The 17,500-nt window shown below is 39.6% G+C and overlaps 1 protein-coding gene and 1 non-coding gene across 3 annotated transcripts in view; both read left to right on the top strand.

The window, feature by feature from the left end:
* LOC143021879 (uncharacterized) overlaps positions 1-17,500 on the top strand; it is a 341,932-nt gene that overhangs the window by 191,320 nt on the left and 133,112 nt on the right. The gene's annotated exons all lie outside the window — the stretch shown is intronic.
* On the top strand, positions 14,152-14,224 carry TRNAV-AAC (transfer RNA valine (anticodon AAC)). Its single transcript has one exon. It is a non-coding gene; the product is annotated as a tRNA-Val (tRNA).

Genomic DNA, 17,500 nt, shown 5'->3' with positions numbered 1-17,500 from the left:
CGATGATGAAACCCCGCCTCTGCTTACCTGAATAGAATCGTGTGGTGCTGTGCCTCTGCAGTGTCTCAACGAATTAGCCCATAGGCCAAGAAGGTCGCTTTCATATACGTTTTCTATCGTTCGCTAGACGATAGCCAATCCTGATTAGTTCTTCTTCGTTAACGATTGGTTATATATATATATATATATATATATATATATATATATATATATATATATATATATATATATATATATATATTCAAGAAATCGGTAAATTGTTTAATCAGTTTAGATGTACACCCCTCACCCCTCGTCGTTTTTTGACTCCCCTCTTCTTCTTCCTCCTCCTCCTTCCTCCTCCTTTCCTTACCTTTATGATCAATGAGCTACCGTTTTTCATTTTCATAGTACCTTTCTCTCTTTCTTTATCTTTCTATCGTTCTTTCTTTTTCCCCCAAGTTCTGACCTCGGGTATCACAGCATGACATGGCGTTCCTCCCCGTCAACAGATCCGGATCTTGTGTTGTGCGTTCTCGGGTCTTCATCTTGAGAAAACTGTCGTAGCTCGCCGTTGCCTCGTGATCTGAAGTACCGGCCGACCCGGCCCGGTCTGAATTTTCCTGAATCGCCTTATCGGGCTCAGATAAACGAATGACGCAGAGTGCATCAACGTCAGAGATCTTACGAGTCAGCTGTCGCGTTAGCTGCTGCTGCTTCTGCTGTTGTTGTTGTTGCTGTTGCTGCTGTTGCCGCTGTTGTTGCTGTTGCTGCTGCTGCTGCTGCTGCTACTGCTGTTGTTGTTGCTGTTGCTGCTGCTGTTGCTGCTGCTGCTGCTACTGCTGTTGTTGCTGTTGCTGCTGTTGCTGTTGCTGCTGCTGCTGTTCCTGTCCCTCTTGTAGATTTTGTTATCCTGTTGGTGTGGCTATTTTGCTGCTGAATTTTATCTTGTTATTACTGTTGTTGTTGATGTGCTATTGTTAATGTTGCTCTTCTTGTTGGTGATGCTGTCTCGTTGCTGTTGTTGTTGTTGTTCTTGTTTTTGTTCTAGTTCTAGTTCTTGTTCTTGTTCTCGTTCTTGTTTTTTCTTGTTCTTTGTCTTGGTCTTGTTCTCGTTCTTGTTCTTTTCTTTTTCTTCTTGGTCTTGTTCTCGTTCTTGTTCTTGTTCTTGTTTTTTCTTGTTTTCGTTCTTGATCTTGTTCTTGTTCATGTTTTTCTTGTTCTTGTTTTTTTCTTGTTCTTATTCATGTTCTTGTTCTTGTTATTTGTATATGTTATTGTTATTGTTATTGTTATCGTTATTGGTGGTGGTGGTCATCGTCATTGTCGTTCTCGTCGTAGTGATGGTGATGAAGTCATTGATACGCTCTTATTACTTTTGTTCTTGCATGTTACGCTTTTATTGCGTTGTTGTTATTGTTATTGTTCTTGTTCTTGTTCATGTTGTCACTGTTGCTGTTATTGTCGCTACTGTTCTTTTAATTGTTGCTCTTGTATTGTTGTTATTTCAATTAATATACAATCGTAGTTGTGTTGCTGCAAGCGTCGATACAGCTTCTGTCGATGATGTTTGTTTCTCTGCAGTGTAGACACTAGTTCTGTTAATCGAAACGGTAATGATACTAGAGCTGATGTTTATTCCAGTAATGGCTATGGTGACCCTGATCTTGATGATGGTATTTCGTGTGTTGATGGTTGTCTCTGGTTCTGATAACAGTATTACCAATTTCTTTTCTCCTATTGGTGGTGGAGATGTCGGTGTTGTTGATCGCGATGATGCTACTGTCGTTACTGGTTCTAATGATGCCAGTGTTGGTGATTTTGATTTTTGTGTTGTGGTTGTGACGACGGACCTATGTATAATATATATATATGTATATATATATATATATATATACACACATATATATATATATATATGTATATATATATATATATGGTAACTTTTGTTATAAACAGCTCTTCTGATTTTGAAATATTACTTATAAAAAGGATAAATAGATGATGATCAGATGTAGAAGTTTTCACGAATTCATATGCTTTCCCGGCTTTAAATGATTTTTTATTTTTTCTTCTTAAGCAAAAAACCTCTACCATTCGCCACAAGATACAACGCCTATTCGTTGGCTTGGCTGAGCTTTATTTAGACCCCAGTGACGTCTTCCATCTATTCCTGGCGATTTCTTTCAGACGTATTTCATTACGGTTTATCCTCAGGTTATTTTCAGACGAAGGAATCCCTTCCACTATCAGTGTTGAAGAATGCGCTTAAGGCTGAACCAATTTAGAAGGTAAAGTCCCCTTTTATTGCACCCGTAGTGTTATCTTGAGTGCACCTGCCCTGCACCTAATCTGGGTCTGGATTCGTAAACAATTCGAGCCCATAAAATTACAACGAAGGCGTTGAAATTCCAAAGCTTCAAATTTTTTCTTTGGTGTGGTACCAGGAACATGTTTCCTCCGCGGGTTTTCCAAATAACCAGCTACATACATACATACATACATACATACATACATACATACATACATACATACATGCATGCATACATACATACATACACCAAAGGCTTTCTTGCCCCTTACACGGGAGGTAGCCAAAAAGAAAAAAAAAAAAAAAAGGCATAGAAATCACTCCCACCCATTCCATCTCCTAAATACTCCTCTCCCCTCCACCATCTTCCTTCCCTCTTATCTTGGCACCTACAGAAATACAATGCAAAATATTTTCACAAAAGTTCTGGATAAGTTGTAAAGAATTACGATGTGACTGTCGTATGGTATGCTAGAAAGGGATAAGTAATATGAGATTCTTACATTTTGGGACACTTTTTGAGATACTGGATCGATTTGCGAACCGCATAGTCTAGCTCGCCACGTGAGACTTTCTCCTTTTTCTCACTCCCCATCAGGCGCCCTGACTCCTGTCATACCATAACTCTTACAAGATCACCTCTAACGACATTCCAACGCTTCCACCAATTGAATACCATAAGGCTCTCCCACGTGAACAAAATCGCCTGTAAATCCAGCCCAGGCCCTCCAATACACACTTGATAAGCTGTTTGTATAGAGGCGACCTTTCTCGAACTTCCTTCTTTACCATGGCGGACGTTTCGTCCCGGTCAACGCCACATTATTTTGTTCAGCAGGGAACTGGTTCTGAATGATTCCTCGATTAACCAGAGTTCCCCTTCAAACTAGAGTTCCTTTCTGTCTCCATTGTACTGAATATCAACGCCCCTCGTTACTCAGAAGGATACTATACCAAACACATAAAGGATATCAAAATAGAGGTCCTTTCTGTCTCCATTACACTGAATATCAACGTCCCTCGTTACTCAAAAGGATATTCTACCAAACACATAAAGGATCTCAAACTAGAGTTCCTTTCTGTCTCCATTGTACTGAATATCAACGCCCCTCGTTACTCAGAAGGATACTATACCAAACACATAAAGGATATCAAAATAGAGGTCCTTTCTGTCTCCATTACACTGAATATCAACGTCCCTCGTTACTCAAAAGGATATTCTACCAAACACATAAAGAATTGTGTGGGATCAATTTTTTTTTTTTTTTTTTTTTTTTTATAATTCCTATTTCTACAAGGAAGCTCGCTGGCTGAGCGGGTTAGGGCGTCGTCACTTGCGGCGAAGGTCGAGGTGATGGCGGTTCGAATCCTGCCACCGGCGAAGTTGAACCAAGGGCATTATGGTTTATCAAATTCCACGCTACAAAGGCCTCTGTGAGGGGCACCGTCCTAGCCATCCGATAGGGGTGAGTTTGTGACGTCATACGATATCATCATCATCATCCTATTTCTACAGCATCCACTTAGTATCAGGGACTTACATACGTCATGGCAATTTTGCACCTGTTCTCTACATTGCTATGTATTGTATGTATCAACACACGACATATATAGTATTATGGCGTTCCTTGCAACGTGGATACAATAAACTCTACTTTTATCTTCTTTTCTTGACTCTTTGAAGCAGTTTTCTTTATCTCGTTTATTTTCTTATTCTGTATTACATATACTGTGTCCCCTGCTTGAAGCAGTTTTCTGTATCTAGTTTATTTTCTTATTCTATATTACATATGCTGTTTGTTTCCTGCTTGAATAATACTATTGTTATAAAAAGAAAATCACATCCACCAGTGGCTGCCACCTGCCCCGGCTGTCCAAGAACAAAGATCAAAGGTGACAATTTAGCCGAAATTAAATGACTTTGGTCGATGTCTCGGTCTCAGTGTTGTGACTGAGATTACCATATATTATGGCTACCCCCCGTGTAGGGGGAAAAAGCCTTTGGTATATGTATGCATGTACTAGCTGACAGCTGTGAAAGTCACGAAAATGCTTTAGTGACTGTGATATCTGTGATTTAGTTGACTTTTTTTTCGAGTTCAGACAGTAAGAAGTGGGAAGGATGAAAATCTGGAGATAGGGAGAAGAATGAATTGAATTTAATGGAGAAAGGTGAGGGTAACGGGGTAACAGGGTAACGGGGTAACGGGGTAATATATCCCAGGCGATACACAGCCCCATTACCATTCGTCACCTTTGCCCCGTGAACTCGGGCAGCCAGACCAAATGAAATCCATCAAACGTCCTCAGAAATCAGAAGCTGTGTGACGCAAATAATTAATCCTTCTACACTTCATACAACACTTCCGCCCCCTCTCCCTCCCTCCCTCCACCTTCCCCAACCACTCTCACACCTTCGTCTACTTCTCGTCACAAAAATATCGCATCTTATCTCTTATCACTAACCGGAACTCACCACTTTCCTGGAAGTTAACGTGAAGAGCTTAGAGAGAATGAAGGAGAAGAAGAGAAGGAGAAGGAGGATTATAAAGATGAAATGTGTTGGACTAAAAGTTAAGAGATCGTCAGGAGGAGGAGAAGGAGAAACAAATGAAAGGGAATGAGGAGGGACAGGATTAAAAACGGAAAGAAGAGAAAATAAGACGATCGGGTGACGCCATAGAGAAAGTAGATATACTTACATAAAAACATATATACACAGATATTATACACATTCAGATGTGTATGTATATATATATATATATATACATATATATATACATATATATATATATATATGTACATATACATGTACATATACATATACATATACATATACACATACATATACATACATTGAAACCTCGAAGAAGTTTAGTTTGGGGTTTGAAGCGAATGAGATAATAGTGCAACAAAAAAGCAAGAGATAAACCAAGTTGGATGTAGCTAACTTCGGGCGATTTCATTCACCTTAAAATAGTCGTCCCTGAATGAATGGGACACTTCATATGTTTGTCACAGATTATGCGAGAAAGCAGCAGATGTCCTCTCAAATCTTGAGAATTCTTCTCATAACGGGTTGTCGCTTTCCATTCATTGTGGCTGATGACGTGCCGGCCGTTTTATTCATTTCTTGTGTAGCAACTCAGTAGCCAAGGGGTAATCATTAGGTAGAATATACGATGAGGAGTGGATGCTGGGTAGTTGTTTGATAATGTATGATTACTGGTACGAGCGTGTGCCTTGATAGAGCGACGCGACCAATAATTAATATCAGGAATTTCCACTTGATTACGTGAACATTAGATCATTCACTATGGTAAGGCGTTTTGCAGACTACATCCTGGCCAGTGCCAGACGATCCTATTAAATTGGTGATTGGGAACGGGACGAAATAGGATCTCGAGAGTACCCCCTCCCCCGAATCTGCTCCCTTTGATTGAATGAATTGTCGAAAAAAGGATGAATACTTAAGAAATGTCGTCGGGGAGAGAAGGTGAGAGTGAGGAGGTGGGAGATATTTCGGAAAAATGCAACTCAGTGGCGTTGAACTAAGCCGAGAAGGGAGGAGGGATGGGTAGATGAATTCAACGTTTAAGTTAAGACTGTGGAATGACAAAAAACATATAAGGTGCATGCACTACACACACACACACACACACACACACACACACACACACACACACACACACACACACACACACACACACACACACACACACACACACACACACACACACACACACACACACACACACACACACACACACACACACACACACACACGTACGTACGCACGGACGTACGTACCCACAAACCCGTTATCACAATCATAGATATACACATCCGTGAGCAAACTATAACCATTCATAAAAGGCTGTGACGTCATGGAGTGACGTCTGTAGACTATTGATTGATGTCACAGCCGAGATAATAGTGATAAATTCCCGTTATCGCCGCGACAAACGCGTCCCATCTCGCCGTCGGCTGCCTGACGTGAGCAGCTCCTGCAGCAGTCTAGATTAGGCAACTGATTTCGAGATTAGAACGCGATGTGACGATAGGAATAGGATTCGGGTATGATATAAGATCTCCCTGAAGTGTCTGCTGGGGAAAGCCCCAGGGGCCAGTGAAGGCTACTGCGCAGAAATAACTTCTTGGGAAAAGGGGTTATCGGTAGACTTGGTACTTCTGACAGGTACCTTCGGCACATGGCCCTGTGCTGAACTAGCGTTGGAGGAAGGAACAAAATCTGTAGATTTGTCATCGTAGCAAAAGGATTAAATACGTTCTTGTCCAAAGGTTACTCTCAGCTGAATAAAACCGTATCGTATCCACGAGAATAAAACTTCTCAGATGTACAAATGGAATAATTGAAACGTTCCCAAATCATTCATCCTCGGAATTTACTTCCAGCTGAATAAAGTCATCTAGTATCAGATTAAAGAAACTTTCTAAAGGTGATGCGGCAACAAGGGGATAAAACAGACTTCAAATGGGGCAAAAAGTTGTTTGTTTTTGTCAGCAGACCGAAGGAAGAGGAGACGCGTTGACGGACATTTTTGCGCCGCAAAATGAGATCGACGACTTTTCGCTCGTGTAAAGTCTGTTGCCAATCTGACTTAATTTGCTCACCTGAGCTAAACCTTGGTGCTCAGATTTAAGATCAGTCTCGTTTAATGAACTCATTGAGATGCTGGACTCTCCTCCTCTTTTACTAATCCAGATGATGAACATCTGCGACTGAAAAAGATCGAATTTTTGCTAAGAAATTGTCTAAATTCTCTATCTTGGATCATTCCACGACTGTTCACCCTGTTACCACTGCCTCTCTCTAACTCTTGCCATACATTTAGATTTTTTTCTAAGATCTTTTTCTCTTTTTTCTATCCTTATCATTATGAAAGCTTACGATCTGGATGATTTATTCCCTATCGTTCTCAAAATTGTACCTCCGAGCTGACTCGCTGCGTAAACAAATCGCTTTATCTCTGTCTATCAACTTGCTCCTTTCCTTTATGCTGGACCGTTCTCAGACATCAAGTACCGTCACACAGTTTTAATGTCCTACCGATCTAAAAAAATTCCCAGTTTTTTAATAATAAGATTACTATATGAAACCGTTTATTTATTTATTTATTTATCTATTCATCTATGTATTTTCTATTTATTTATTTATTTATTTTATTTATTATTATTATTATTATTATTATTTTTTTTTTTTTTTTTTTTTTTTTTATGCACTTCTCCCCTGTCGTAAATTTAGCTGCCACAAAGGGCCCTTCACCGGAGACCTTTTAGTTTCTATTCGACTATTGTCAGTACGACTCCCAGCAGTGACTGTCACATGCCCCAGCAATTCAAGCGCATCACAGATCAAAGGTGACAATTTCGGCTTCATCTGCGCTCCACCTGACGTAGGTTCCTCACCTTCTTTGTTATCTTCTTCGGAGGATTTTGTTGGGATTCTTCCCGTTGCATTAGACCAGCGTTTCTCAACCTTTTTTCCCTTGCGTACCCTTTACAATAAATTGCATGTCTCAAGGAACTCCTGCGCCAAAAAAAAAAAAAAAAAAAAAAAACATACAGCATATCTTTCTCATTTTATTTTCATCGTAATAATAGGTTAGACAGGATGATGTCTATATTACATTATTACAATAACCAAGAATATGTCGTGCGTGTTTAATTATATTACGTATATGAAATTAGACAAAAAATCAAAAGTGCATTAGCTTATCTCACTTGTTCTCGCGGAACCCTTAGGGGCCTTTTGCGGAACCTTAGGGTTCCGGGGAACCTTAAGGTTGAGAAACGCTGGTTTAGACATACAAAAAGAATCTGGTATAGTCTGTTACAAATCCTTCATTTCTAAGCTACGCTCTTATGGTATTTATTCTCCCGTCTCCTTCATTACTGACTCTCTTCCTGACAGTTCTATAGTTGGTGTTGTATACGGCCACTGGTCTTCTATAACTATAGAGCTTGCTTATGACATACTCGTTTGATCGTACATATTTTCCTATACAATCTTTTGTTAATGACAGTACATTTTTCTACGTCATTCTTCAGATGTCTTTCCCAAACTGAGATTCACATCCCCTACACCTGCATTTGACCTCGAAATGAAATGAAATTAAATTAAATCAAATCAAATTATATTTGCCTTCATACGAGGCCATTCCTCTGCCGGCATTTATTTTATTATTTCTGTGACTCTTTTGTCAGTCATTGAATCTATAATGTACGACACTTTACTCAAATTTCTTAGTTTTCAACTCGAATTAGAATATAAATTCCCAACGAGTTACTTGTGATGGTCTGTTTTTTGTTTTGTTTTTTGTTTTCAAGTGACTAAAATCGTGCTCACAACCACCAGTTCTTTGTAGGCTTAATTCTGACAAAGAAATTATGCTCTCAGTGTAAACCTTCTCATTAGTTGATAACGTTTAACAAATGTCCGAGTTGGACAATTTTTATTTGTGAGACCAGTGTACAAAGAACTAAAACAAAATATAACTACAAATAAGTCTTACTAATCAAACAGCTCCTTAATTATGGCGGTGATCTCACAATTACCTAGAAAGCACCTGCGCACTCCGCATCTCAAAAAGGTCAGAAACTTCTGAAATCATGGAGTGTGAGCTACTGCGCAGATTATTAATTCATCTTCAAGCTTATGGCAAACTATTGTGCTACTAGGAACTCGCCGCAGCGGTTAGAAGCCCATTGCACAAAGATCACGCCAGACGCATCAGACTTAAGTTTGACTAGTTGAGGTTAGAGTAGTACAAGATAGATATAGTAGAGAAGTATTATGCCTGGTGAGACACGGTGAGCTTAGGAGATAAGTGAAATAATTCGAACTTGATAATAATAATAGATAACAATAGATAATGATAATAATAATAATAATAATAATAATAATAATAATAATAATAATAATAATAATAATAATAATAATAATAATAATAATAATAATAATAATAATAATAAGCTTATTTGGCAATGATTCAATATACATGAAGTGCAGGTAATGAAAAGAACACACAGTTCGAAATAACAATTACAAATGCCGAGGATAACACAAAAAAAAAGCATGTCAGCTTATTTCCATTGTATTCACGCCATCATCCAGGCCAGCAACAGTTCAAGATGTTTTCTTCATCAAGATGAAATCATGAATGGGTAATCGATACATTCCTGGTGGGCAAATTCTAACGAGAATATCAGTACTGTAACGCAACTGATTCCTAAGTAAATTAAGTGAAGGTGGAACAAGTAGACGAAGAATAATGGGGAGAATTTTAATGTTTTAACGTTACGACCCACAGGGTCTTGATCACAAAACTGCTTTGTGATCAAGACCCTGTGGGTCGTAACGTTAAAGCACTAAAATTCTCCCATTATTCCTCGTCTACTTCCTCCACTTTCAGTCATATGTGTCATTGTGTAGTTATTCAGTAAGTTAAGTAAATTCATCAGTAAGGCCTTGATCTCTTTCATGCCACGATTTCCTCTCCAACCGATTAAAATCGCCCGGCAATAGATGTTTTGTGGTTGGCGGGACTCGCACCTGTCCGGGCCTCAAGTGACGTCATCTGGAGTGAAGTATGCAAAGCGTAGAACGGTCATGCACGTGACCAGGCGATTTGATAATCACGGTCATGCATTTGATTGCCTCTTGGTTGACGGTGTCCCAATGCTTCACGTCTTGTTACTTAGATGTTAGTTACTTAGATGTTAGTTACTTAGATGTTAGATGTTTCTTCAACATCTACACCGATGGGGTGCAGTGGAAGTGAATGAAATTGTCTGTCAATAGCCAGGATGAAAATAAGAATTCCATCATTGAGAACATTAAGTAAACTTGTATTTTCCGCAAAAAAAAAAGTGTAAAGACTATTATGTCACAGTTTATATATCTTATTTAATTTACTCAATTCGTTTATTTGTTTACTTAGGTATTTGTATATTTATCTATATATTCATTTATCTATTCATCTATCTATTTGTATATTTATTTTTGCATCTAGTTATATACCCATTCAGTTATTTATTGATTATTTCATTTATCTGTTTGGTTATTCACGTATTTATTTATTCATTTGTACGTTCGTTTATTTATTAATTTATCTATTAATTTATTCATTTAACCATTTGTTTATCATTTATCTATTTCTTCGTTTATTTATTTATTTATTCATGTATTTATTCATGCATTTCTTTACTTCTATATCTATTCCTTTACCTAATTATTCATTTAATTATTCATTTATTAACTTAGCTACCTATCTACTCATTTATTTATCATATTCAAGGGAGAAGTTTTTAACAATATCACCAAAGGACTTAACAAGAAAAAGAGAGCAAGAAGGAGAGAGAAGGATGGATACAAAGAGAAAGAGTTATAGAAAGGGAAAGACACAAAAAGAATGGACCAAGACATTAAAAGGTAGAGAAGGAAAGAAAAGGAAAAGGAAAGGGGAAAATAGTAAACAATAGCAAGCTAGAGAGAGAGAGAGGGAGAGAGAGAGGGAGGGAGAAAGGAGAGAGAGAGAGAGAGAGAGAGAGAGAGAGAGAGAGAGAGAGAGAGAGAGTGAGAGAGAGAGAGGGAGAGAGAGTGTGGGAGAGAGGGAGAGAAAGAGAGAGGGCGAGAGAGAGGGAGAGAGGGGGGGGAGAAAGAGAGGGAGAGAGAGGGTGGGAGAGAGGGAGGGAGAGAGAGAGAGAGAGAGAGAGAGAGAGAGAGAGAGAGAGAGAGAGAGAGAGAGAGAATATACAGGAGGCACATGCGGTTTCTTTAGTAAGCCATGTGAAATATTTTCTTTGTCCACCAGTCTATTTTTGGCTACAGAGGAGTAACTTGTCTCTCTCCTCCTTTCTTTTCAGGTAAGCGGCGGCGGCGGCAAATCTCTCGCTCTGGTCAGCAGACTCGAGCGATTCCGTAGAGTTCCAACCAAAGTAAGTCCTTGAACAGAAGGATTAGAGGAGACACAGTAAAGATTCAACGTTTTTACATTCATGTATGTATACATATATATATATATATATATATATATATATATATACACATATATATATGTATGTATATATATATATATATGATGGTACTTCTTCGGCATCTTCTTCCTCTTCTTCAGCATCTTCTTCTTCTTTTTTTCTACTTCTCTCATCTTCCTCATCTCCTTCTTCTTCTTCTTCTTCTTCTTCTTCTTCTTCTTCTTTCCTCCTCCTCCTCCTCCTTCTTCATCTCCTTATTCTTCTTCCTCTTCTTCTTCTTACTCCTCCTCTATTTCTTCTGTTTCTTCTTCCTCTCTTCTTCCTCCTCCTTTTTCCTCTTCTCCTTTTTCTTCTTTTTCCTTTTCTTTTTTTTTCTTCTTCTTCTTCTTCTTCTTCTTCTTCTTTTTCTTCTTCTTCTTCTTCTTTTTCTCCTTTTTATTCTTTTTCCTTTTCTTTCTTCTTCTTCTTCTTCTTCTTCTTCTTCTTCTTCTTCTTCTTTCCTCCTCCTCCTCCTCCTTCTTCTTCTTCTCCTCCTCCTTTTTCTTCTTCTCCTTTTTCTTCTTTTTCCTTTTCTTTCTTCTTCTTCTTTTTCTTCTTCTCCTTTTTCTTCTTTTTCCTTTTCTTTCTTTCTTCTTCTTCTTCTTCTTCTTCTTCTTCTTCTTCTTCTTCTTCTTCTTCTTCTTCTTCTTCTTCTTCTTCTTCTCCGTCTTCTCCGTCTTCTTTTTCTCCTTCTTCTTCTTCTTTCCAAGTCGATACTGAAATGGCCCATCAATTGCCTCTGTCACAGTATCAGGTACCTGCCACACCAGTCAACGCTTGCCTCTGCACATATTCACAAGGATTACAATGAATCCGACTTTGCCTCACTCGTCATGTAGCACCGCGTCAATAGAAGGATTTCCTTCGACCGAATCTAATCGCTCGGGGGAAGACCGACTGGGAGGTGAGGGTCGCTTTCCGCAGCCACAGATTTAATGGTCTCTCGTTTATCATTTTCAGTGCCTTGTTTGGCAGCACCTGACACTGTTTTCCGGTGCGTTTCTTTCTCGCTTTCTTCCTTCCCTCCGCGTGCTCTCAATATTTTCTCGCGTATGTCGCGTGTTCTGGTGTTCTTTACTTACCCATTTACCGGTTTGATCTTCATCATTTCTATGAACTTTAAAGAAATTTTCTTTGGTAAAGTTAGCGTATGTATAATTAATGTAGTAAGCGATTCATACCCGTTTGAAATTTTTCTCATTTTAAATCTATATGCAATTTATATTTACTTATTTTAAGCTGGTGAACATCTGTGTTTAGGAATGTCAACTAGCCGGGGATTCTAACGCATGGATAATCGAGTATGTGTGGCAGATTTCAGAAAAATAATAATAATGATGTTACCGTTCTCGGAGAAACTATAGACACTATGTGTATATATATATATATATATATATATATATATATATATATATATATATATATATATATATATATATATATACAGCTTTCTTCTAACTTCCTTTCCCTGCATTACTTCTATATTCTTTCATTCTATCCCTTCTTAATTTGTGAAATCTAACATTCAGTATTTCTCAAACAATCTCAAACCCACTCATTCTTCCTTTCTGCCTCCCTTATATTCAAAGTCCCTGCTCCTTATAGCGCCGAGGATATAATCTCAGTTATACATGAAGTCACGTGTATAACGACTATGTTCTTGAAAAAAGCTGTAATAACAAGCGAAACGTCCTACTAATACAATATAGGCTCCGTCCGAACTTGTGGTGTTTATTTCGATATCATTTATACAATTTTTTCTTTACATTCATCTACTGATATCAACTTCTTATAACACTTTTTATTCTATCCAGACATTTACTCACTCCCTTTACTCAATAAATCACCTTCGCATTTAATCACAAATAGATAAGATAGTACGTCCACTGCTTTGGGAAGTGACTATTCTATCCAACAGTTTCGTAGGAGGTTGCGGACAAAGCTAGAAATATCTTTAGGGACATCAAACCTAGAAGCAGATCCAGTCTGGTAGAAGAGCTATGCTCAGCCTTCCATTAACACTCACTACCTACTTACCAAAATTGCGATATAGCAAACATGACCACCTACAGTGAACTCATAAACCTCCTTTCAAAGGAACATAAGTCCCTAGTAAGACATATGGAAAATACATTTAAGAAAACGATAAATGGACAATTAGCCATCACTTTCAATGAAGTATGTATAAGAAAAAATACCATGCCTGTATATACTATTAATATATATATATATATATATATATATATATATATATATATGTATATATATATATATATATATGTATATATATATATATACATATACATATACATATACAACAATAAAGATGCGTTGAAGGTTTCGCTCCCTATAATTCTAGTCTGTTCTTCTCGATCACTAAGACTTACCCAATCACCAAGAAGAGTGATTATTCCTCAACCTCAAACACCTTTAAGTCCCTCAGTGTTCACATCTTTCGGTATCTCGTAGAGCTCACTACACACATATTTGGAAACACGAGAAATATTGCTCTTATTGAACTTAACCACAGTATTGTGCAGCGTTGAAAGAAGATGAAGAGGTAAAGTCATAGGAATGGCAAAGGGGAGAATTGAAGGAAGGTAGTGGCTAAAACGAATATCAGATATTAGAAGTGTCCCAGTTTTCTTCAATAATGTCAGATTACCTTCACTCGTAGAAAAACGCTCGGTGACTCTGGCCTACTAGGTTGTCACTGACTCCCTAACATGGTGACCGCATAAAACTTATGTTGGCAAAACCCAGCACGAGGGTAGAGATGTTTCATTCGTATAAATCGATAGACTTGGCACCTGCACTCACGGGTGCTCATGGTGTAGTGGTTATCACATCTGTCTAACACACAGAAGGTCCCAGGTTCGAGCCCTGGTGAGCACAATCGTTTTCGCTCGCTTCTTCGCTTGCCCGCGAAGACCATCAAGCAGACCCCAGGAGGGTAAAGGAGAAAGCGGATGTGCAAGACGATGAGGAGACTTACGTAAGGTGGCGGAGAGATATACTCAGTGAAAGGAGACTGGATGATAGTAAAGGTAGTGTCATATAGAGTAGACACAGATATATATATATATATATATATATATATATATATAATAAACGGTTTATTGAAAATGTGGCAGCCGAAGGCTGAAAATACACATATTAAGGTAAGAGAGTACATAATAAATGATTACCTATACATATTATGATGCTGTGTGTGTGTGTGTGTGTGTGTGTGTGTGTGTGTGTGTGTGTATGTGTGGTTGTAGTTATACACATATAATATGCATACACACATATTCATACGTGTGTACACTGAATCTTGTACTTCTTTGTACAGTCATATTTACTCCTATACAACACCAACATGTATTTTGGTCGTCTTTGTGTTGCCAATTCACTTTCGTCCTTGATCTTCATGTCCTCTTCGTTGCACCTTTCAATACCATCGATCCCCTTCCTCTATGGCGAGATCTCGTTGTGTTCCTTCCACTTCCTTATCCTACGAGACGGTCCCACACTTCAACACAAACCGACCTTGATCGAGCCAGCTGAAGCCGCTCGTCTCGTCGTTCTTCCCTCTCTCTCGAGCGAATTACCTTCACTGGGATTCGAACCCACGCGTTACCGTTTTCTGTGAAGCAGGGTACGAAACAGCCAGTTCCTGTCCCAAACCCATCGTAGTTTTTTACCCGGACATGCACGGCTTTCGCGTTTATTCTGCCTGTCGCCGAGTGATTTTATTAACCCGAAAGAATCCACTTGAGTAGTGGAAGGGTTAAAACCGTATCAGGTAATCCTTTTGCTGTAAATCGCGACGCGCTATCTGCCTCCAGTTAAATCCATTCAGTCGAGGGAAACCCCAATACGCAACGTAAGAATCTAAATGACTTTTTTTTTTTACCCATACGCACGTGTTTCCTCTTGAGTAACACCTGGTTTCTTCCTCCCGAATCCGTGTGCCCCAGCCTTCAGCGCCCTTGATATATATATATTTTTATCTTTATACAGCTTCACTCCTGAACCTCTCCTCACTCGCTCTTATGTACTCTTTGCCCTTGCGTTCCCCTCCCGTCCCACCACAATCGTCACAACTCTGGGCTCTAACGTCATAGTTCCAGGAGCTTCCCCCCACGCCCCACCCGCCAAGGTCCCCCCCCCGACTCTCCCTCCCTCCCCCCTCCTCCCCCCAGCAGCCGCAGAATTCCAGGATCCACCCGATCGGAGGACCGAAATGCAGAGTCACTGTGCTCCGAGAACGATTTGGAGAAACGTCAATGTCAAGAGCCTCGTTGCCCTCAGACTGAGGCTTCCTTCCGAGGACGACTTTTACGAATAGGTTCCTCTACGGGAGTCCTGTCTACTCATGCTTTGCCTGGCACAGCAGTGGTAGCGGTCGCGGCCGACACTACGGCGGTCCGGGTTCGAATCCCGCCCAGGGATGAAATAATTTCAGTATCGATGCGATGTGGGTCGTTACTCCCATTCTCGTGGGGCGGGGAGTTCTGTTGTGTGTGTGCGTGTAAAGGTCACAGCATTACCCATAGATCGGTCATATATGAACTCTGAGCTCTCTTCCGGGAGGGTAATAGCTGCGGATCACGAGTCCAACACGTGGTCCAAGACCATGGTTGGTAATCACAAGGGACAAGGTAGTTCCCCCCGCCAGTGCCCTCGGGTGCCGTCGTGGGTGGTGCTTGTGGTGGTGTTGTAGTGGAAAGGTCAGGAGATCCTTGGTGTTGCAATTTGACGCCGACCGGGAGTTCCCTCACGCAGAGGCGTCGTCCAAATTAGTTTCGTTGATGCCAAGTTCCCGGACCGACTTCTTCGGTAGGAGGGATCTCCAGGTGCAATACGCCACAGGTTCTTGGCGAAGGGAGGAGTACTTGTGTGAGCTGTCGCTGCCTGGTGGAAGGAAATATAGTTGCGTTTTGTAACAATGGTATATGATAACCCACAGTACGGATGTGATAATGTTCAACTATATCTGGTGGCAAGTCAGTAGTGACGATTGATCCATTGTTGATGGATGATAAGGATTTTTTTTTTTTTTTTTTTTTGCACAGGTCTTGTGATTTGTGGATATGAAATAATCATAAGATATATATATATATATATATACATATATATATACATATATATATATATACATGCATATATATATATATATACACATGCATATATATATATATACATATATATATATATACATGCATATATATATATATGTATATATATATATGTTTATATATATACATACATATATATATACATATATATATATACAGCACATACATATATTCATAAATACATACCTGCATGTATACATGCATAAATGCATTACGTACACACGTACATACGTAATTACGCACATAGATATATATATACATGCCTAAATACAAGCATAAACTTATGCACACATTCATACCAAAATGCATATATACATAAAAGCATAAATCCAATAAAACTCACTAAGTGAGTGATTACTGTACAGAGAACCACTGTGTGTGTTTGTGTGCGTGCGAGAGAGAGAGAGAGAGAGAGAGAGAGAGAGAGAGAGACAGAGAGAGAGAGTTTTTAATGGGACTACGCGAGGATGCCAAGTAGGCTACTCGGTCGGATGAGTCTTGCCATATACGGTGCTACCGCCTCAGATTTTTCTTTCTTTCTTTCTTTCTTTCTCTCTTTCTTTCTCTCTTTTGGAGCCGCCTCCCCTAATCTTAGCCAAGATCAACCCACAAGGCATTGGGGCAGGGTTGGTAGGTCTGGCACAAGCCAGATCTTCTTGGGGTTCCCTGATGTTCTGAGAGTCCATGTTTCCAGGGTCGCCACCTGGAAGTTCAACAGGCGTCTTGGTGTCGGAGAAGCTGTGTAGTGGCGAAGAGTAGCTATGCGTTGTTGCCAGCGGGAATATCAGAAAGCGAGATGCATACGTAGCGAAAGCCCAGACAATTACTTCCTCGATATCAACGCACTAGAAGCTGCCAGTCGCCTTGGTCTTCTCATACCACTAACGGCGACTTGAGATGGTTAAGGTAGTGGGCGTAGAGACTGCGCACCCCAAACATCCTACTCAATAGACTTACTGCGCAGGACCTACTCCCAGAGCTGGGCGCGTTCCTATATGCGTTCCTAGGTGTCCTGACTGACATGACTTTGCTCACGACACCGAGGAAC

This window comes from Oratosquilla oratoria, chromosome 43 (genome assembly GCF_046742065.1).
Source record: "Oratosquilla oratoria isolate Oo_2021 chromosome 43, ASM4674206v1, whole genome shotgun sequence".
NCBI lineage: Eukaryota > Metazoa > Arthropoda > Malacostraca > Stomatopoda > Squillidae > Oratosquilla > Oratosquilla oratoria.
The sequence above is the reverse complement of the archived record's forward strand: the minus strand, read 5'-3'. Positions and strand labels throughout refer to the sequence as shown.